A 24450-nucleotide genomic window follows, 5' to 3' on the forward strand; every position below is an offset into this window, starting at 1 on the left:
ATGAGGGGATAGAAAGACTTGTGGCACGACTCGATAAATGCCTCAATAATGGTGGAGATTATGGTGAGAAGTAATTGAAGTGTGGGGAATACAATGCTACAAAAATGGTTTGTAAATATTTTCCCGTTTACTTTCTACACCCTTTTGGAATTTACTTTAAGAACACGCCTCGTATTAACTTGCCTATACCTCTGGATCAACGCCGTTTGCTACCCCGTTCCACGACTGGAGTTCGATGATACTGGCGTGATATATAAACAAATCACTTTACTATGTATAGGAGGGAAGAAAAGTAGTTCAGCCATTTACGTAAACTAGAAATATTGCGCTTTTGAGTTTGATCACTTTCATTGGTTTTAGTTTAATCAAAATACAGTACAGTATTAACAATGCGTGTTTTTACTCACGAACTGAGCTGTCCATGTGGACGTATCCATTATGCAGCGTATACTATACTGTCTACAGCACATTAGCGTACAATATAGAGAATGAAGTTAAATTGAAAAATAATCATAATGTGGATATTTAAACATATTTTTGAAAATGGTAGCCGTTCATTTCGATACAGGCTTCAGTTCTAATGTGCATATTATCACATAGACTATTATACCTAATTGCAATTACTAGTTTCGTTCTTCGTACTAGTAACTCATGTTGAAATAATTCCGTACCTACTCTATAAAAGGGTACCATAGGTACTGTAAATTCAATCTTCACTTCTGCCCGATAAGAAAAGATAAAATTACTCAGACATACTATCTACTGTCCGTCCAAGTTGTTATGTCGTAGGGTCGTAGAAAGGGAGGAAATCACGTGACAGTTAATTACTTAACAAGACCCTTTTATTTAAGTTATTTTAAACAGTTGTATAATATTACGTAGACGTCCAATTCCTAACAGAAATTAATGTTCTGAGAAAGGAGCTAAGAGAGCCCAGCCACTAGCTGGCGAATAAAAGCTGGTGGGGGAAACCAGGATACGACGTAGGCAAATGGACGACAGTACCTGTGCGAAAATGATTCAATATTGAAAGCTCTTTCGTCACTGGAAAACGCGAACATATTTTTGGAACGTACTGTTTACAATGGCCTTAAGACTACTATGACTGTATAGGCAGTCTTGGATCTGTGTGGAGGACGGTTGAACTTCATTAGTAGAAGGGGTGGGAGTAAAGTACATTCAAAACTCAGGTACAATAAAAATTGAAGTAAAAATAAAATGATGTCCCTGTATTTTATCTGAATGTTACTTCTTCACGTTCACTCCACTAAACTGTCATTTTATGCAATTTAATCACATTTTTTTTTCATTCATCTTGGTCTTCCTTGGATATGTGCGATAGATTGGTGTAGTAGTCATGAGCCTCTGCAGAGCAAAATTTCTTCAGTTCCTGGAGATCATTGAACTTTTCTACCGATATGGGTAGAAGACCTATAGTAATTAAACAATGAAACAACTATACATTTCTTCATGTGATATCTCAGCAAACTCTCATTTAATGAGATTAATATTGTAGCCCGATTATAAAGTACTTAAGTGATGTGGACCTGTGAAGCTTATCTTCATAAGCTCTTGGTGGATGTACGAATTCTTTGAGCTCCAACTATGGTACAGGATTTCTGTCTGACCTCCTCCCACGCAGACTGGTGGATACCCATGCTGCGTTGTACATTTCTCTATGAATGGACAGCCGTGGATGTTCTGCTTCAACTTTGAGCTCTTTTAAAGGTCTAGTGGGAAAAGGGCACTTCTTGATGTACTTGTTGAATAGGAAGCTACGCCAGTCTCTGATCAGCCCATCATCCACCTCTATAACTGTGAAGGGTTCAAGCTCAAGTCTTGCATTATGAAATACGCTGATTCAGTCTTGAGGAACTTCTGCCACAGTTTTTGTTTTTATCAATCCCATATCCTTGTCACATTCCAAATAGGAATGTCCTCGTATGGGGAATGTTACAAGAACTGACCGAAGATGTTTTGTCTCATGAACAATGTAATGTACATATCGGAAGAGGGTATAGTTTTTATTTTGACCTCCTGCAGAGTTACAGAAGATGTTTAAGTGTTGGACTTCAGGGGTTAGAATACTCTTTATACATTCATTAAGAAAAGATGCTACCTCACTTGCTCCCTTTCTGCCACAAGCTTCAGGGTAAAAGAAAAAAATTGTTTTATTATCAGACAGTTGGTGAATATTGAAAGAAAAAAAAGCTTAATTGTGGCTTGTAATACACTATATTTGTACTAATATTGGGGCAGGGGAGATTCTTATGAAAGTCCATAGAAATAGACTCTACGGTCCACACCTGTGGAGTAACGGTTAGAGCGTCTAGCCGCGAAACCAGGTGGCCCGGGTTCGATTCCCGGTCGGGCAAGTTACCTGGTTGAGGTTTTTTCCGGGGTTTTCCCTCAACTCAATATGAGCAAATGCTGGGTAACTTTCGGTGTTGGACCCCGGACTCATGTCACCGGCATTATCACCTTCATCTCATTCAGACGCTAAATAACCTAAGGTGTTGATAAAGCGTCGTAAAATAACCTAATAAAATAAATAGACTCTACGTGTTGATACTTCCTACTCCTAATTTTTGCTTTTCTTTTGCGACTACAGAAAGTTTCAGCATTAAGTATATGAACCTTGTTCTGAGTTTCAATATCCTTGATTTTCTTCTCTAGCTCACATTTTGTCTGATATTTGCTGCATCTAGTTGAGCTATTAGTGATTTTTTAAGCATAGTAAACTCATCACAGGAGCTACAAGTGTCACTTCTGGAGAATCCAAATGAAACATTAAACTTTGTATTAAAAATAGTGTGGTAAGTTTCATAGGACGCCAAATTTTCAGGATGGATTTCTTTATCATGTTGTTCAGCTCCTCAAGCAGGTATATTTTCTTTGTTCGTTTCCTGCTGCAATGACTTTCACGACCTTGAAATGATGTTATGTGATCTATAATTAGTCTCTCAGTTTCTACAGACAGTTGATCGTGCCTGTTCTTGTGTTTGCCTCTCATATCATTGCCACTGTTCTATGTGATACGTTTTTGAATGTTTTCAAGTCTCTTTTTAGAAATACTATGCACAGACCTAAATGCTTTTTGGCATATCTCTATTTCCTTCACATTATCCTCTTCAGTTACTCCTACTACGAAAAATTGCTTCATTTTCTTCCTTCCTCCTCTGTGTGATATCATGAGAAGTAATCAGACCATATAAGTATAATGTTTGTTTCTCCCAAGACTGTAAGTTATTGAAGTTTCTAATTTTATTGCGTTATTTTGATTGTATTCGCCAAGAACATCAAAATACTTCGACTTACAATATTACAGGGATCCCCTTTCTCATGCGACTGCGCTTTCAGCTTTCTGTTAGCATCACTTACAGTATCCTACCAAAACTCTTCTTTTTGCCGCCTTGATTAGCATCACAAACGTCATGACATTCACTCATGGCACTCTCTATCTGCTCCATCGTAATGGTCCAACTGACTACTAATGTACTTTAAAAACAGCTTATTGAAATAGGAAGCCTTGCTATTAATACTGCTCAAACATGTACATAGCAATGCACAAATACACATTCGAACAGTATTACCACTCGTATTTTTCCATATGCACTGCAGGGCTGACAAAATACTTTCTTAGATTGACTTATCTCCCTCTTTCACAGTTTACTCCTGACTTACCTCCTTCTTTCCCTGTGACCTATATCTTAAACTTACAATTTCTTATTGACTAACCATCCTTTAGTCTGCAACTTAGTACACATAAACTACATCACTCGGGTTACAAGATAGCACTAAGAACTCATTTCACCCCATGAGATGACTTACCTCCCTTTTCCCCTGTGGTCTTCAGTTCATCTCACTGCTCAGCACTGCACTGACATCAACCCACCAGTTGGTTGCATTCTAATGTTTTTTTTTTTCTGCTTGCTCGCATTTATTGTGCTTTCGCTTGGCGTATGGCAGTGGATCATAGTCCAACTAAACGTACCTGTACGACCGAGTGGTTATGTCATAGGATCATTGAAACTGAGGAAATCACGTGACAGTTACTTATTTAACGGAAACGTTTTCTTTAAATTATTTTAAACAGTTGAATAATATTACGTAGAATTCTAATTCCGTACAGCAAATATTTTTAGGAAAAAGGCTAACTGCTTAGTCACTAGCCTTTACAGAGGGGCGAGCAGAATCGGGTGGGGGAAACCGAGATGCAACATAACTACTTGATCGAACAGTACCTTCATGTTGCATTTCCTGTCCGATCCTCCACTGCGAGCGCTAAGCGCTCTTTGTAAGAATGTTTAATTGGTGTTATTGTGTGATGAATTTGATTCACTGTGATGAAATCTCTTAATCCAAATATATTCTTTATAACATACATGTTTTATTCTTCCTTTAATATTACTGTGTATCACAAAAGGTTTTTTATTATGACTGCAAATATGCAATTCAAAAATAATTTTCAAGTTTTAACGAAGCTTATATAGAGACTCACATGGACTCACAAAGAAACTTTAACCATTATATCACAGTCTACTATATACAGTCACGAAGCTTGAGTTTTGATGGTGCTACAAACAATAGACTGTGACGGTATTATTTTGCATTGCCTGTAATGGGGCGATATTAGCGATCCTAGTGGTGAGCAACTATCTAATGTTTGCATATTTACTACGCATTGAGCTTCGCGACTGTATATACTAGACTGTGATTATATTCTATGTTATTTTCTTTAACGGCACCTTTTTTCTCTTTTTGCGGAAATTTGCGAATAAGTCTGAAATTATTTTCTGTGCCGCGGTGCGCGCAATTCCGCTGTGAGTTCTGTCTTATTGCTATGCACTCTAGTAATGTTTCTGTGGATGTTACTCCTTAGTGTATTATATGGTTTATTGTCCTGGAATTTATTAATGCAGGTAGATTCTTCAGAATAAAACACAAATTCTTATTCATTTTTTATATTTACGCTTTTCACAAGGGTATCTTTTTAACATTTGCATACATCAATTTTCAAAATAATTTTCAAGCTTTAACGAGAAATACGATAAAGAAGCTAATACAGACTCAAGAGAACTTAGGCCTACGTATTTTATTAAGTATTATTGTTGTGACGATTCTGCATTTTGTTCCCTTACGCAATCATGCACAATTAACTTAAACTAATCATTTTCAGTCGCGCGCTACTCCGTGATCCGGCAACTATTCGGCGTTTTATTGAGGAGTAAGAAAAGAACGCGCAATGCTGAAATTTTAATCATGTCATAGCTGTATTAGGTTTCGAAAATTTTCAATATGAAATCGAATTCAAAATTAAATCTTACACAGGTACAAACTATTTTATAGGGTAACAAGTGCCGAAGTGTGAAAATTTTCAATTCTAGCCGAACAAAAATCGATTTTTGAACAACAACAATTATCTCAGACAAAACCTAATGTTAATAAAACGATAAAGTATCACCACCTTTCTTTTGATATCTGCCATTAAACTATGGACTCAGCGGAAGTCTTAAATTTATCTTTTATGACATGACGTATCGCGCTGCTAGTCGATTTCAGTGTCTCAGACGAAACAGTGTAATTCGAGTATGGTTTAATGGTTTAATAATGTATTTTTAATTTATTACACTTTCCTGGAGCTTAAATATTGTTTAGAAATAAGCTTTCACTTTTAACTAGGTCTACAAAAAATATCCCAAATTTTCCCTCTGAATTTTACATACAAAGTGGAAGGTAACTTTTTGCAATCCTTCACACACATAACAGATCATATCATTAGGAACGTTTTGTCAAATAATGTTTTTTCAAACGACGAATAATTTTTGTAATATTTTCAGAAAACGAATGTTGCAATGTTGCAACGTTTTAGCCAGTAGCAGTGTTTACTCCGCGCGATCATTGCATCCCGGCATAGCCTACTGAATGCCGCTCCATTCATCTATTTGACAGGGGGTTTGAGAGGATCTACAAACATACCGTTTTGTAAACAAAAACATCTGTTGAGAATGCAGTCAAATCACAATTTATGTAATCGTAACATGTTAATTACATGAACTATGTTATTCGTTATCTATGATTAAATATTCCTTATTCTATCATTTCAGCACTAAATTTAGTACGAATAAACACGTAGTTTCCGTTACATTTTAAGGAAATTTCATCAATAATACAGTAGAATGAATATCCAGATACTCACGATTAAAAAACTGTGGCATCTCGTTGTGTTTCAACTGCTCCGAACTGCACGCAGCCTGCAACTAATGACGAAGTGAATGTAAGTGTATCGTTCTCTCCGTACACCTAGCTCGGCCACATGGTTTACGTACGCCAGAAACAATGTTGCCAGCGTGTCACAGCCCTGTTTCCATGCAATGTGAACACTATTATTCACGCGATTTATTCGAAATCTGCGTTATTTTTCATGCAAATACTACTGTAATATGGTTCATACATAGCTTACTCTATCATCCTACATAAGATAAAATCCAATTTTGAGTAGTTTCATGAAAAACTTAATCATAATTTCAAGCTACAAAAGATAATTTTTTTTCGAAAACATCCGTTCTGAGAACAAAATATTATTAGACTTTCTTGTTTGTCATAATTCGAGATATATCCCAGAAGGATTGTAAAAGATTACCTTCCACTCTGTATAGGCTATAGGTCTGCATATATATATATATATATATATATATATATATATATACATGGTAGGTATGGTCTTATTCTACTCCTATGAAAACTCTAAAGTACGGAACTTATATTTTTAATTAGTATTTCGGGTTCAACACGGCAGCCATTCAATGTCTAGCGAAATGCTTCGAAATCAGAACGGATTATGGGGATGGTATCATTTGTGCTTACGAGTGACTTCGAGTTTTGTGATTTGCAATGCACGGATGACTGGAAATATATGAGGTACCAGTCAAATCCATAGCATGAGCATAGAGATCCCCGCATACCGGACAACATACAAAATTAAATTATTTTCCATTGCTGTGGAACACATTTAAAAACTGTCCTAATGGTACTTTTTATATTAACATCCGATTGCTGTTTTAAACTCTCTAGCAGCGATTTTTTCCTTCACTACATTTTCTCTAGAGCAGGTGTGACCAAAACTCGAACGGCAGTGATTACACGCGAGAAACAGTCTATAAGAAGTTAGGAGACGAGGGAGAGGTACATGGCATGAAAACTGCAACTAGTGGCGGTTCGTGCACTAACATTGATTTCTTCATCAACCCCGCGAATAAAAATAGCAAGCTTCGCTGTATCAGTAATGTCACTACTGTCATCAAGAACCAATAAAAAATTTATACAAATTTTCTTGCTTTTTTTAAATATTCCTCAATGAACATAATCAGAAATTTCTTGAATTCTCTTCTGGATATTAGGTCGAGAAATGCGCAGTTTTTCAAAATTAATTAACAACTTTCATTGTACAAATTATTTCAGCCACCTTGATCATTACGCTTTTATAAAACTCTCCTTCGTTAGAAGGCTTAAGAGAACGAGCTATTTCGTTCGCCAGTAGGTAGCTGGCTTCCTTACATTTATTTATGTCATCTTTCTCTTCATTACGATGATTGAAGGTTGATTTCAGTTCTTGGAGTTTAATAGATCACTTCATTACTACACTAAAACGTAATATTCAATCAGTTTCTCTATATTATTATTATTATTATTATTATTATTATTATTATTATTATTACTACTACTACTACTACTACTACTATTACTACTACTACTACTACTACTACTACTACTACTAGACAAAGCTATCAGTATTGTTATTAGTAATACTACTACTACTGTTATTATTATTATTATTATTATTATTATTATTATTATTATTAAATCAATAACTAGTAAATAGCTGATAAGTCATCAAAAGATTTGAAAAAGAAATTAAAATGGAGATATAGCGTAGTAATTATTTTATCATTCAAGGGAAGATGTAGGCCTGTATATTGAGGTACGTATATAAGAATTATGGTAACACTTGCTGATAAATAATAATAATAATAATAATAATAATAATAATAATAATAATAATAGCAATAATAATAATAATAATAATAATAATAATACCTGTTATGCCTGTGTATTCAGCGTAATGCCCTGTAATGTCACTTCTATATACTACTACTAATTGAACCGTTGAGCAAAGCAACATATTACATTTTCTCCGACAAAACAGCGAATAAATTCCTCTTCCCATTCTGTACGAAACCTTCTGTTCCTGCTCGTAGAGACAGAGGATTCGTAGAGCGAAACGGTACCGATACTGCTTACCATCAGTACGTGAACGAGAGAGAGAGAGGGAGAGAGAGCAATGTACAGGAAACTCCCCTTACTAGTATGAATGTCTTTGATTACACGATGTAACACGATACCCAGTTTGGTCTCCGCTGCTCTGGAGAGAGTGTATTTTAGCATGTAGACCAATGGTCGTTAGCACTCGCTGAAATGGGTAAAGTGCAAGGAATGCAACTAAATATGCTCCGTCATGCAGAAGGAATAGGGAGACAGCATACCCGCCAGCAGTCACGAATGCATGTTATACCTGTTTTTTTTAAGTTGGGACATGACAGTAGCGTTGCGATCGGAACAGTGATCTCAACATTATTTTAGTATAGAACTCAATGGATCGAAAAAAACAACTGAATGTCACATAGCGTGGTAGGCCTGTTGCTATGGTAACAACAGTTGAGGTGCCAAAGTCACAATTTCCACGTGGCGAGTGTTTAATAGCTCTCTTGGCGACATTTATTGAGTAAACGATGTTAACATTGATACGTTTCGCCTTAGATTCTCTGTCTATTTTTGTATTGTTCTTTTTACCTTCGCGTCAATTATCAATTAATATTTTAACGTCATCCATCTAACGTCAATTGCTAGCTTCCATCAGCTGATAGTGTGGTAGTCCATATTGGCAACATAGCGCTGTACTTCCAAGCTCGGCCGCTTAATTGTCATGTCCCATCTTAAAAAAAAAACAAGTATAGTGCAATGTCATATCCCGCGGGTAAAAGACGGTAGCCCGAGGGTGCACTGTGTTAATGACCGCTGATGTAGACTTTCACGGCCGGTATCTGTGATGAAGATTTTCCGGACTGAGATGCTATAGTCTACCAGTAGACCACGCATCTCAGCCCGGAAAACCATCACCGAGATTGTATTTTCTTTGCGAAGCACCGTTATTTGGATTCATCTTGAAAAACAGAAATAAAAATTAAAACAAAAAAGTTTGAAACAGTAATTGATCGTTGATCGAACCGCATACGCAAGCACAAGCACTCAATTAATAGGTAACTGATATAAGAGAAGACTTGGGCTCGATGCCTTGATAGCAGTACTCCGCAAAAAACCTCTCCGCAAGAAGCCCAGCCCGGTCCGTCCGATGACGTCATGAGCTTGTTCCGTGCGAGACTGTGAAGCCCAGTGCGGTCCAGTGCGGAAGCACCCCCGTGGACTGGGCCATTGTACAGGTCTCTGGTTTGCAGTCCTGATGAATAACAAACTGAAGGTAAATGGAAACTTATTAGATCTAGAATACTGGCGGAAATATAGAAACATTATTGAATCAGGGTCAAGAAGAAGAAACGGATCAAGATCCTCATCGTGTAAGAATATAGAAAACAGGATGACAGCTGATTCAGAAGAAGTGACGGGGGAGCAGAGTGGCAGGCAAATTTGCAGGGATAGCAGAGCAACGTATGGAAAAGGAGCACCCATGAGTCAGCGATAACAGGACAGATAAGAGTTGGGAGTGATGACTCGACGCAGGGAAGAAGAAGAAGAAGAAGAAGAAGAAGAAGGGATATGATCTTCGGAATCCCGTGAAGGAACAGCATGGATAGGTCAAATGAAGTCACGGTATCCTCACCCAATAGTAGTTTGATGACGATAACAACGGAAAGAGAACACAAGAGCTACAATCTCCGGAATTGGTGTATGACTGGAGATGGGCACACAAAGAAATGTATGAAAAAAAAAAACAGATAGCCTGAGCAATGAAATAATTAACTGTGGATTTATTAACAATGAAGGCGTCCTGAATAAAATAAAAAAAATAAAGATCTGATAAGATTATTAAGTGATCATGATATACTCCTACTAGGTTTAGTGGAAACATTGTTGAAGAATGATGATAAGTAGACTTCGTTGAATTGCCACACGCAGCATGCAATCAGGTTGCCGATGTACGGTAGTATAGAAGAGGAGAGCGACCTCCCAGTCTCGTAGTATAAGCAGTTCATGTTAAGAGTTGTGACCGGTCCAAATAGATAGAGCATCTACAGCTAATGTATACCTATGTAAGCACTTGTTTTTGCATTACTGTGGTTGGAATAGTCAAAGCTTAACATTTGTTCAGTGCAGACAAGAATTCAATCAAACATACTACAGTGAGAGTGTTGCTGTTCCAAATAATTGCCCCTGGAATACCCTTAGCCCCGCAGCCAGTCTTGACCCGTTGGAAAACGTGGTTGGATCCTGTTAATTATTATGCAAAATATTGCGGCAAAATAATGGAGGTAATTGATGCATTGGATAGCACAGACAGTTCCGCTGTTTCAGCTGTAAAATCTTTGCCTTCTGAACAGCTATTGGAAGATATTCTGTTCGTTGATTCTAATTTTAAAATCGTGTCCAAAAGCATCACCCTGTTAGAATAATCTAAACTACAACTCTCAGAAGCCCTTAATATAGAGTATAAAGTATCACAAACCGTTATCCAAAATAACAATTCACTAATTTAAAAAAAAGTGAAATGTAAGTTGAGAAACATTATTGCTAAAAATTCTGCCTATTCACAACTTCGTATTATAAATGATGTACTATCAGGTCATGACAAGACGTCTGAAGTTGGTGTACTAAAAAGTAGCGACTTTCCGTTCTTCAAAGATGCACCTATTACATCGTGTGATGTTGAACGTACATTTTCCCAATATAAAATCTGTTTGAGTGACCATCAGAGAAGGTTCACTTTGAAGTCTCTCAAAATGTACGTAACTCTTCGCTGCAATGCACATGTTCAAGGATGATGTGAATATATTACATTGAAATTTTAAGAGTTAATATATCTTACTTACTTACATACAAATGGCTTTTAAGGAACCCGAAGGTTCATTGCCGCCCTCACATAAGCCCGCCAGCGGTCCCTATCCTGTGCAAGATTAATCCAGTCTCTATCATCATATCCCACCTCCCTCAAATCCATTTTAATATTATCCTCCCACCTACATCTAAGCCTCCCTGAAGGTCTTTTTCCCTCCGGTCTCCCAACTAACACTGTATATGCATTTCTGGATTCGCCCATACGTGCTACATGCCCTGCCCATCTCAAACGTCTGGATTTAATGTTCCTAATTATGTCAGGTGAAGAATACAATGCGTGCAGTTCTGTGTTGTGTAACTTTCTCCATTCTCCTGTAACTTCATCCCGATTAGCCCCAAATATTTTCCCAAGCACCTTATTCTCAAACACCCTTAACCTATGTTCCCCTCTCAGAGTGAGAGTCCAAGTTTCACAACCATACAGAAGAACCGGTAATATAACTGTTTTATAAATATAAATATAGGCTATATATATTATATATTAATATATCTCACTACAAAATAATTGTGTATTTACATGTTTAGACGTTTCCTATTTCAATGATCATTCATTCTTGAATGCAGGATACATATTTTATTGTAACCGCAGTATACTGCTCAGTGTTTACTTACTCCATCCGTTGCACGTCTCCTTTTCATACAGTCTATACCGCGTGCGTAGTAAACCTTACGATTCTCGTGGCAATTCCACGAAGTCTAATGATCAGTTAGAATTAAAAGATGTAATTCTATGTTAGAATTAAAAGACTTTATATGTTCCAGTAAAACTATGCAAAGACAAGGAAATGGTGGGGAGAAATTCTGGGGGAATTGCCGTTATAATTAGAAAGCAGGATAATTGAAAGTAATTCTAAACTAGACGAAATGATATGGATTAGAATATTAGATTGTGAAAGGAAAGCGAAATTCATAATTATCTGCACATATGTGCACCCAAGGAACTCTAAAGGTCTGCTCCCACTTGGAGGAATCGAATCGAACAGAATTTCTCTTCAAAATGTATTTAAATGGAAGATAGCAGAAAGCGGCGCGTCAAATCGAATCGAAGCGAATCGAACAGAACACAATTCAGGAGCTAGAATATTCATTCCACTGCCGAACAGAATTTCTTGTTTCGGGTACGATCGTAAGTACTCGTGAAGCCTTTGTCAAAAAAACAAATGGGCCACATCCATTCTTGGCGGATTAATTTGTCTATTATTGAAAGTTATTGCTGAAGTAGTACGTATACAAAAATCACAATTTAATATGAACGAAGAAAAATTAAAAAATCTTGTCCAGAATTATTCTCTTTTGTATGACAAAACGCAAAAGTACTGTTCGGTTCGATTCCACTACAGTAGAATGAGAAGGGTTGTAAAAATTCCATTCTTTCCGACTGTTCCAGACAATAGTTATGCATGTATTAAGGGAGGTAAGTAGTGTTTACTAGTCGAGGACGAGTTTACGCTCGACCGATAGCAAGGCCAGCAATTAAGTAGTCCAGACTAGCAAATTCTACGTTAACTCACGAATTGCATATAATGTTTTTTCAACTCCCACATTTTACGAAGTAAAATAAACCGTATTTCTTCATTTTACATTATTTAATGTCAAATGTGTTGGGAGGGCCATAGAGTTTTACTTATTCCTTTGTTTCTTACTATGCTACTGTTGAACGAAACGTAGCGGGGTGCACACAGAATCAGACGCAACGCGACGCGACGTTTTGCTTTACAACGCCTCGCGACTGTTTAACACGGTCTGCTCGCGGCAACTGATTTGCTGGCTGTGTGGGTTTGGAAAACTGGCCTAGGCTAGAAAATGGCGTCAGTGAAAGAGGACTGTCTATGTGAGAAATTCTATTGTGTTTGGTTATTATTTCCCAAGGACCCCTACGCATAAAAATCTATAGAATTGAAAAAGTCTTAAAATTAAATTATTATTATTCACCTGGTGCTTTCATCTCATTTGCAATTCCTCACATATTTTTAGAAATTACTTTATTGTCGTGATATTCTTTCAAAAATTGTACGGAACGTATCTTCCCTGTAGCCTACAAAACAAATAATTTATCTGCATCGAGCTCCATTATGAATAATGTGCACTACACACAATAGTATTTGTAGATAGTGAAAGCAGCGTATAAATAATTATACAGTATGGACACTTCGCGTCGGTACTTTTGATGTAGCAGGACTAATTTCAATGATTTTGAAACCAGTTTGAGCGTGAGATTCTGCTTTCTCCCAGGAGTTGGCACTGACATCACACCAGCTAGCAGTCGACACAGCGGAAATATAACACATACAATTAATACATCTAGGTACATTATGTACTCAAAATAAATTGGACCGATGAAATAATAAATCCGTCATTAACTGTAATGTCTAGACTCTAGAGTTTCTTTATAAAGAGAGTTGAGACGTTGACCCCCAACAACAAAATAATTAAAATATGTAATGATTTGATAGCGCTGAAAATGGAAAAACAGAACTCCTACGAGAAGTAAAACCATATACAGGGACATCATTTTATTTTTACTGACATTTCTAATATAACCTGGCTATACCTTTGGATCAAAGGTTGAGAACCGGAAACACAGTTTGCTATCCCCTTCCACGACTAGGGTTCGATGATACTGGCGTAATATACAACAAATCACTTTACTAGGTATAGGAGGGAAGAAAAGTAGTTCATCCATTTACGTAAACTAGGAAGTATCACGCTTTTGAGTTTGATAATTTTCATTAGGTTTTTGTTTAATCAGAATACAATACAGAATTAACAATGAGTGTTTTTACTCACGAACTGAGCTGTCCATGCGGACATAGGCTATTCATTATGTAGTGTATATTATACTTTCTACAGCACATTAGCGTACACTATAGAGAATGAAGTTAAATTGAAAGATAATTATAATATGAATATTTAAACATATTTTTTAAAATGGTGGCCGTCAGTTCGATACAGGCTTCAGTTCTAATGTGCATATTATCGCACTATAGACTATTGTACTTAATTCTAATTACCAGTTTCGTCCTTCGTACTAGTAACTCATGTTGAAATAATTCTGAACCTACTCTACAAAAGAGTACCTTATGTACTGTAAATTAAATCTTCATTTCTGCCCGATTCGAAGAGATAAAATTACTCAAGACATGCTATCTACTGTCCGTCCAAGTGGTTATGTCGCAGGGTTGTAAAAAGGGAAGAAATCACGTGACAGTTAATTACTTAACGAGGTCTTTTTATTTAAGTTATTTTAAACAGTTGTATAATATTACGTAGACGTCCAATTCCTAACATAAATTAATGTTCTCAAAAAAGAGCTAAGACAGCCCAGCCACTAGGCTTTACAGAGGGGCGAATAGAAGCAGGTGGGAGGAACCGGGGTGCGACGTAGGCAAATGGACGACAGTACCTGTGCGAAAATGATACAATATTGAAACCTCCTTCGTCAATGGAAAACGCGAACATATTTCTGGAACGTACTGTTTACTATGACCGTAAGGCTAGGTACTATGACTGTATATGCACTCTTGGTTCTGTGTGGAGGACGGTTGAACTTCGTTAATAGAAGGGATGGGAGTGAAGTACATTCAAAAACTTAGGTACAGTACAATAATAATTGAAGTAAAAATAAAATGATGTCCCTGTATAAAAACACAATGTTAAAGTTCTAATTCTTTGAGTATTGGTTATTCATTCAATTTTAGCTTTAAATGATTAATTTTTGTTTTTCGTCTAGCAGATAAGCTCTTTCCACCTGAAAATACCCAAAATAAGACGTGCTGTCACCGCTCTCGCATTAAAATAACATAGCATCATTACGTTTACATCGCGGAAGTGTAATTTTTGCGTTAGTACGAAAATGATTCATTGCATATAGGCCTAAATTTAGCGTTGTTATCAAACTTAAATGTACAGAAATAACACGACAATTTATTGTTAGATTAGATTGCAGGATTTGCAGTTAAGCATCATAACAGCTATTCACACTCAATCACGTCAGCATGTGAAGGACTTTTATCTATGTCAGATTATCACATAATGGTACATCCATCTTAAGCCAGCGCAGACAAAGGACAAGTTTGTTATCAAGGCCTTCTGACACATTGAAAGAAATATATCTGATAAAGGTTAGATCACAGACATAAACTAAAACACAATACTGGTACTCTGTTTTTGACTATATTTCACAAAATCCTTTCTTTCTTTTCGACTTTTTTCTTATATTCTTTATGTTTCATTTCTTTACTTTTAATTTCATATTATGTGAACTGTGAAGAGGAAGTAGGCCTACTGTAAAAATCGATTTCTATATTTTCGTCGAAATGCACATTCCAGCACTTCTTATATCGTTAAAATAATTTTGGACATGGCGTGTGTCTGCCCAGTGTTTGAGAACAATTTCTCCTAAACTATTGGGAGTATTTTGTTCATATTCAGTATTTACGAATCAATTTATCCATGAATGGGGTTTTGATTTGAATCAAGAACGCATAATATTTCACTTTAAGGCACTACTGAAAATAGTCTAATTTTGACAAATTTTATCACTTTTTTTTTCCTTGCTAAAAATGTAGGGTTTCATGTCGAGTATTTTCGTGAAAATTTTATACAATATCTTAATTATAAGTATACTTTTATATAACTTGGTAGAAATTGTGTTTATGCACGAGTTATGTGTAACAAAAACTTTAAATTTAATTAACTCAAAAAAGAAATGTTCTACGTTTTCAGCAACAAGTTTTCATTTTATTTCTCAGTGATTAAAACTAGTGATGAAACTTAGTATAGGCCTACTTATTCATTAATATCTCTGCAGTGAAATGAAGCATTTCATTGGCTGTATTCCACATAATTTTATTGCCAGATATTATTTTTAATTAATGTTTGAACATTGAAGAAATTATATATGTTTTTTTTTACAAATTAACAAAGTAGATTATGACTAATGTTCCATTTGACAATATGCAGTGTTACCTTTAAGAAAAATATTAGATTTAAAAATATTTTTTTTTTTATTTACACTAAGAAAATAAAAAAAAACAATATGGGTTTATTTTAAAAAAAAATTATGAAAGAAGACTTAAATTTGCAATGTGTGATTATGATATGATATGCATTCTAATCAGTTAAAATTTCAAAACTCTAGCTAAAAAAAATTGTGAATTTTAGAAATTTCATTAGCGCTTCGCCTTAAGGATCAGTAGACGATATTCATCGCGATATGTAAATTTACGTAGAATGAAGTAACAAATGAGTGGGTCAATATACTTTCGACTAGAAATTATTTTGCTAAGAGAAATTAGGCCTACATCTATTTTTCGTTGCGAATTTGTCAAAGGCCAGACAGTGCACATAAAAGAGGGCGGTCTTTGAATCCTTATTGTTAAGAGGATTACCTTAATAAAGATCGTTTTTACCCTCGGATAAACCAATGAAGCAAAATCTTCTAAGTTTGAAATTTCCATACAGGGTCCATAAACCACAAACATCGTTTATATTAATTTTTAATGCCGATTTTCATAAATAGAAAAGCAATGGTTGTAAAATAATGTTTACCTGCTTTACGTAAATGTACCCAAGAATTAAATATATAAATGTATTTTAAACTGTAGGTCTACAACTTACAACATAAGTCCAACAGCTTACTGTTGGAATTACTGTATAAGAAATGATTTTTATGTGCAATCCAGAAAACGAAAGTTCATCTTTTTATTTGAATGCATAATGATTTATGTCTTTTGAATACCAATAGTTATAATTCAATAAAGTAAACTTATCTTATAAGTAGCAATAACATTCGCAATATAATACAGGAACTGAATTGTCCCGAAATATGTACAGTAATATGCAGGAGAAAGTATGTGTCATTTTCGTAACATTCATTTTTCCTCTGCACTCTGAATGATATTTGTACTGTACAAAATAGTAGTGGGAGAAGTATTCTCTAAGTACTATTTCTCTGATTAAATCATTACTTCTAGGCCTATTTTATTATCATTATCTCAATATTTAATTGATTTTAAAAAATTGTTATGGATGACTGTAAAGTGAAATAGTTATATAGCAATATATATTAATTGATAAATTAATTAATTAACAAATTAATTCATTTGTACGTTAATTCATTTATTTTATATTCAAATGATAATAAAGCTGCAAACTCGAAATCGAACAACAGAATGATATACAGGTTGTTAAAAAAGTATCCAATATTTTCGGAGTTGCTAGTATGCATCAAAACAAGAAAGTAATGTCTAATAAACATGGGTCCTACAACACATACTTTCTGAGATCTGAACACTTGTTCATAGGAGGTGCTCAATGTGACTCCAATCATGGCAATGCATTCCTCTGTCCCTCGGCGTAAGGAATCACGCACTCTTTGAAATTTGTTATAATACGTTAATAAAAAAAAGTCCTGATAACGATCCCCAGTTAATCTCTGTGGTAGCACGTATGCCCTATTAATCTATCACCAAGAACGCCACACATGCTAATTACGAAAATTCACAACACTATCTCTGCTGAATCCCGCTCATATCCGCAACCAGACTTTTGTATTCAGTATTCCTTGCGACGTATCATTATTCCATGCCAGGGGTGTACTCTCCTAATACACCTCATAGAAAAACAGGAAATAATAGTACAACGTTCACCTTTATAGGTGGTTTTCTTTCCCAGTAGTGTCAGTGCAGTACAAAGAAACAGTTGTGTAAAGTTTCGTTTTGTCTTTGTCATAATGCCGAAGAATAAAAACGTAAAAACTGAAAAACTGAAACATATTGTAAGTACTGTAAGTTCGGGGATGATATTTCAGTTTACGCGGAGAAAGGATTATATGCAAATTATGCAATTCAGAGGTACAAGTTGAGGGTAAATGACAGTGGCGGCTCCTGCATATTTCTTGAGAGGATGAAAGAAGTTAACAGCACGAAATGAAAACTTCTTGAATGAAACATGCTACAAATTAGCCTACATGTATACATGTAAGACCAGGTAGTGTTGGGGTTGGCCTTCCCTTCTGTATAGCAATAACCTGTTCTTGTAAACTGAGTTTCCTAAATTGTCCAAAATATATTATGTTTTCACTTCCATTCATTGTTGAATAATTGCGCAAATTAACAATTACAAGAAAATTCACAACCTCGTAGCATTTTTCGAGCACACTACAGCATCACACGTGTTGGAAGAGACTAGCTACTAACTCGTAACCGGAACCGTTTTACGGAAATAGGAATGGGAAATGATCTGAGGAAAGCGAGAACACCGCACCCACCTACGTGGACTGTGTTGCCACATTTACATTTTACAAGTTCAGTATCACATGCTTTTGAAGAATGTCAGTTCTTGTAAAGTCATACTATCATTATTGTTCAAAGCTGCCGGTGGCCGATTAATTTTTTATGTTAAAAATGATGTAGCTTGGAGTACCTACTTTCAGTTTCAAATATATTTGTGCAAAACTGACAACTTGGCTGTTGCCCTATCTAGTAAACTATGAATAGAAGTGAATTTCAGGGGCCAACTACGTAGAACTACTTCCTCTTTGTTTTACATAAACCCTACTTTAACTTTCAAATATCCACGAGAGTTTCAAACCATGAATAGTAGCCTATATAAAGTGCAATGAATAATATTTTTGATTTATAATTTAAAAAAAGTTTACATGGTGTCTTTCATAGCTTTGCGTTAAAACTGTTTTTGTTGTGTCTCCTCCTAGATGTGTTATAGTCCGGTTGAATGCAACATCGTTAGGTGGCAGCGGTAGCGAGCTTGCTGCACGACCAGTCGGTTTCTATTTCCCGCCCATGACTGATCCAGAGGAGGATCTCCTCCCTCTCCGTTCATTTACTTGCTTTAAAACTCTGCTTCTTCCTCTGGCCGCTAGTGCGCTGTTGTCTATGTGTGTTAACTGCAATAGAGGAGGAATGGAGTGCCTTTCCTCCACACAGACAATCTCGCATCTTTCTTACAGTTTTCTACAGCACATGAGCGCGCGTCGTTTAAAACTCGATCAACCGAGTTTTTCTTATAGTTGTGAACTTAAAAATTATCGAATCTTCCTCGAATTTCAAGGCACATATTTTATTTGGTATTTACTTTCAAAAGAAGAAAATGTGAGGAGGACGTTCCTCCCTTCCCTCCCCCGAGGAACCGCCACTGGTAAATGGCACTTAGAACTGCACTGTAGTTCTGAAAAACATTGACGAAATGCTCGCAGTGAAAAGATTCCATCGGATTTACAAAGATTCACGAATGAGACTTTCTGCAGGGATTTGTGTGATACGATGGTGCGTGCAAAAATATTCCTTTTAATAAATTAGAGAATGCACATTTCCGGTAATTTTTACGAAAATACATTAGTAAAGATATTCTTATCAAGTCGACGCTTCGTAAAAACTACTTCCCTCCTTTGTATACAGATGCCCTAAACAAAATTAGACAAAATGTGGATGAGAACAACATATTTGTTAGTATTGACGAAGCAACAGATGCCACTGGGAGGTTTGTAGTAAATGTAATATTGGGAATCCTACGCAACGTTGAAGTGACATAGGTAGGTACCTACCACAGTATTTTACACTATCAATTATAAAGAAGAATATCATCATGGGGTCTGATTTTCTAGGAAATATTCCACTTCGTATCAAACTTATTTCTCAGTTATGTTATTTAGTTTTAGTAGGTTATTTTTACGAAGTTTTATCAACATCTTAGGTTATTTAGCTTCTGAATAAGATGAAGGTGTTAATGCCGGTGAAATGAGTCCGGGGTCCAGCATCGAAAGATACCCAGCATTTGCTCAGTTTGGGCTGTGAGAAAACCCTTGAAAAAACCTCAACCAGGTAACTTTCCCCGACCGGGAATCGAACCCGGGCCACCTGGTTTCACGGCTAGACACACTGACCGTGGGAAACTGTAAATTCGTCCGATGGAAATAATTACCTATAATCTGACAGGTAGACTCGTCCGCATTGCTACTAAATATCGGTATCTTGGAAGTGTAAACTCGTCCGAATGCTAAAGAGAACATTTTCCTTCCCATTTTATCCAGGTTTAGGACTGGCAAGTGGTATGATTAAAAATGTTTCTCATGAAAAGAAGTACTTGAAGACATTATTACAAAAACAGCCCTTGTCAATTTTTAACGAAAATGAGTTAAGAGCACCATCACGTGGAGCCACATTTTTGCCACAATCTGAAATGTGTTTAAAAGCCAAAAACGACTTGTGTCAGGCACAGTAGCCATAAGAAAAAACACCGATTCTACAAAAACAGCCCATGTCATTCTGCTTTCGAACAAAAATTTCCCTTGTCAGCTGACATGGGTTGTTCTTTTGTTACATGTTTTCAGCACTGAATTAATTAGGTACATTATGCATTATATAATAATTACTGGCGGTATTGTGTTAAATTGAATAAATATTTAAATGTTTCACATTGCAACAATGAACAGGCATTGAGCATTCCAATTTAGTTTCTTGTACATCATGGATAGTATCGATGGAAATATATTAAATTTTCAGAAAAAAACGGAAGAGCACAAAGGAAGATTTTATTAAGAAAATTAAAGTAGAGGGAGAATAACATACTAATCACTTAGGGAAATATGTGGCAGCTTGTATTTTAAGGTGAGAATATGTTCAGATGGTATATCGAAAGATATGCCTGTTTGTCGCAATGCATTTATGAGTTTGCATGGGATAACAAGAGGGCGTCTTCGTACTGTACAGATATCATTGCTGAACTATCAGAAATCTTCTACTGACTCCAGAGATAAACACACTAATCGCCCCAAGGCGGTTCCAAGGAAAATTGAAACGCTGATTATGCATCATAATAGTTCATTCAAACCCCGGCAGTCCCATTACTGTATACGGAGAAATCCTCATAATTGTACCTGCTATAAACACTTTCAGTTAAAGAAATGCGCAGTATGTTTATGGAGTTACATCACATTCAAGTATCCTACCATACCTACTGGTATATTTTTACAGAAAAATTTAATATTTCGGAGTACCTAGATCTGATACCTGAATCTTATGTGATACTTTGACCCAACAGATAGAAACTTGTGAAAGCAATGATGAAAAATTTCAAACTCATGGACCAGAAACAAATATTTCTTTCAAAGCAGAGGCTTTCTATGACATGAAACGATCATACAGACTAAGAGCTCGTAAAGTCATAGCTGCAGTATTGAGTTTCGATTACATACAGAATTTGCCTGTCCCATATCTAAGATCCAATGTAAACTACTCTCGTCAGCTTTGGCATTATTGTTTTTGAGTATCATTTGTCAAATGATGAGGTAACACTGTTTACCTATCATGAAACAGTTGTAAGAAGGGACAAAAAGAAGTCATTTCTTTGCTCTTTGGTCACCTAAAAGAAAGAAAATAAAAATTTTTGTATGGTGTACTTCTTGTACATGCTAGTACATTGTTTTCAAAAGTTCAAACGAGTTACGCACTTGTTCACCATAAGGGGCCACTCATTTTTGTCAAACGATTAGGACTTTTCCTTGATTGCAAAGAAAAAACGAACTGCCTTTGCGCAAACTCCAAATCAGTGGGATGATATAATAGCTAGCTGCAGAGTTCATCCAAAACCTTTTGAAGTGATTTTCTCAACATCATCATGGCTACAGTGGAGCCCTATTTTTCTCAGTCTTCTAGCTGAAGCAGCTGAGAATGTATAGGATTGACAGAGACTCCCCACATGTAGGAGTAAGGGTCAGTTATTCGGGGCCATGGAGATCTGTGCATATCCGTAAAAGGGTACCAATACCTCAAGAACTATGTTTGCACCTCTTTACAATGATCCCTTGAAGATTAAGCAATAAAAAATGGAGGAACTGAAAAAACTGCATGGACTATTGTCTCCAGAAAACCGCCGGTCCTTTGAAAGTCTCCAACCTGTTTCAGAAACGGAAACTTTCAATACATATGTTGTAAACATTGAAGGGTCTGATAAGAGCAGTGGAGAAGAAAGTTATTAATATGTGTTGTGATTTCCTACTAATTTACTGATATTACAATACAATATTGACTGCTGAAGTAATAATATTACTATCTCCATTTGTATTATTTTAATACAAAAATAGCCCATGTCACACGCTCCCACATTCAGTAATTAATTATAGGTCTCTAATATGTAAAAACTTAAATGAGTTTATCATATATCTGATTCTTATATCCTGAAGAAAGAGTCTACCTTTTTTTATTTCGATGTCATAAGTTACATGTTTTTTTGTTTTCCTGAAAAATCGACATTTTTGACAAGGGCTGTTTTTGAAATAATGTCTTCACTTTTAATAAAATCTACCATGGACAAACTTATCTTGGATTAAAATGATAAGGAATAATTTTAATAAAATCTACCATGTACAAATTCCCTACTTTATAATTTTCTAGGGCTTTGCATGTACGCAGTTGCTTATTCCTGGTAGCTAGTTTAATAATATTTTCTGTGTATTTATACTTTGTAGCATGATGTACGTTTCTGTCTGAAATTCTTTCAAAACGTTGATAAAATCGTAAATGTTTGGATGTGCAGTATTAAAATTCTTGTTGAAATTTGCTTGAAAAGATCACATGCGTTAGAAAATTAAATAAGAACTATTGTTTCATTTTCATCTAAATGACTATAATTTCTGAAATGGCTGCTATGTTGCCAATGTCAATAAATAAACGCTTGGCAGAAGAGTTTACAAGTTACCAATGTAAAGAAATAAACGCTAGGCGGACGAGTTTACATGTTCTAATAAAATGTCACACCTTCGAAATGCAATATGTTTGTCAGTTACGGACGAATTTACATTTCCCACTAACCGTTACTCCACAGGTGTGGACTTAACCTGTGTATATTACATAAAACATGATTTTATACTTTTTAGATTTTAAAATACGGACCCTGTAGGCCTATTACAAATCAAACTCTAAAGACATCGAGTTGAATTCAGCGTTCCCATCCTTTTTACAGAACTGTACATGTTTGACTGAATGAGTCCAATGTTTACCTCTTCCGATGTCTTCTCTTTACCCACATTCATTCGCGCTATAGTCAAAGGTAAGCCAACTTCAATGAAATCACCACAGACGTCCGGGGTCTAGTTATTATTATTATTACTAAAGACCGTCTTCTTAGTCCAACAACATTGAAGCAGAAGTGTACACGGAATATACAATACGTCACGTGTCCTTCAAAAGACACCCTATTCACTAACATAACAGCACTACATCATTGAGGGCAGTACCTCTGTTACAGTTATACCGGTGTTTTAAGTTAAAATTTTACAACAAAGGTTATCGTAATATAGACTTAAACTTTGAATTAAGAGCGGTACCTGTGTTACAGTTACATCGATGTTTTAAGATAAAATTTTACAACAAAGATTATCGTAGTATAGATTTAAACTTTGCATTAAGAGCGGTACCTGTATTACAATTATACCGGTGTTTTAAGTTAACATTTTACAGCAAAGATTATCGTAATATGTGCTTGAACATTTCATGTACCTATGAAACAGTAAAATTTTAAGTTAAAATTTTATATCAAAGATTATTGTAATACAGACTTAGGCCTATACATGTCATTAAGAATAGTGCCTCTAATGCCAGTAACATTTTAAGTTAAAATTTTACATCAAAAATTGTTTAATATAGGCTTAAACATTTCATCAATAATAATGCCTGTGAAAAAGTAACATTTTACGTTAAAAGTTCACAGCAAAGACGATGTTTATTCCTTTGTAATAACAACGCAACCCTACTCTTCACATCATTTTATGTGCATACTGCGGCTGTTGTCCGTGATGCGGAAGTAGTCTGTTTACAGTCTAGTTCCTTGGTCATTGCACAAACTCCGTACTGACTTAACTTCAAAGAGTCATGGCTAAGATTTCGATCTCTAGTTATTACCTACTTACAGTTCAAAACTTGTTTGTATTTTGTAAATATACAGGATGTAAGGGGTATAAGTGGCGTCCTTTTCACAGTCGTCGGGGTCGTTCTACAGAATCAAAAAAAGTCCATATAACATAGGGACAAAATTTGATAGTTTTTCCAGAAAAAAATATTTCCTTATTTTATTTGCGTGATACTGCTTATATCGTTAGTAAAATAACGAAAACAATTGAATCGTTGAGATGGAAAAGGGGCCATGTCCTGAAAAGTAAATTGTTCAGGAGAGACAAAAAACTCTGGACATGACTCCTTCTCCAACTCAATACTAATCTAATGCACACTTCTGTGGACGGGACATGACTCCTAGTTATACCAAACGATGCGTACAGACATAGCAGTCAGGTATCACCAATAAATGTCA

At 35.8% G+C, this 24450-nt stretch overlaps 1 protein-coding gene across 4 annotated transcripts in view; it reads right to left on the reverse strand.

Annotated features, from left to right (window-relative positions):
* Window positions 1-24450, reverse strand: part of LOC138696027 (thiamine transporter 1-like) — a 94660-nt gene that overhangs the window by 64442 nt on the left and 5768 nt on the right. Inside the window, exon 2 of one of the 4 annotated variants that reach the window (XM_069820512.1) lies at window positions 6200-6260. The exons of 2 other annotated variants lie outside the window; for them this stretch is intronic. The gene's annotated coding sequence lies outside the window, so the exon portion shown is untranslated. Of the gene's footprint in view, window positions 1-6199; window positions 6261-8097; window positions 8216-24450 lie in introns of those variants that run through there. One more of the 4 variants, XM_069820514.1, reaches the window with a different exon arrangement.

Source organism: Periplaneta americana, chromosome 3 (genome assembly GCF_040183065.1).
Source record: "Periplaneta americana isolate PAMFEO1 chromosome 3, P.americana_PAMFEO1_priV1, whole genome shotgun sequence".
NCBI classification, from domain to species: domain Eukaryota; kingdom Metazoa; phylum Arthropoda; class Insecta; order Blattodea; family Blattidae; genus Periplaneta; species Periplaneta americana.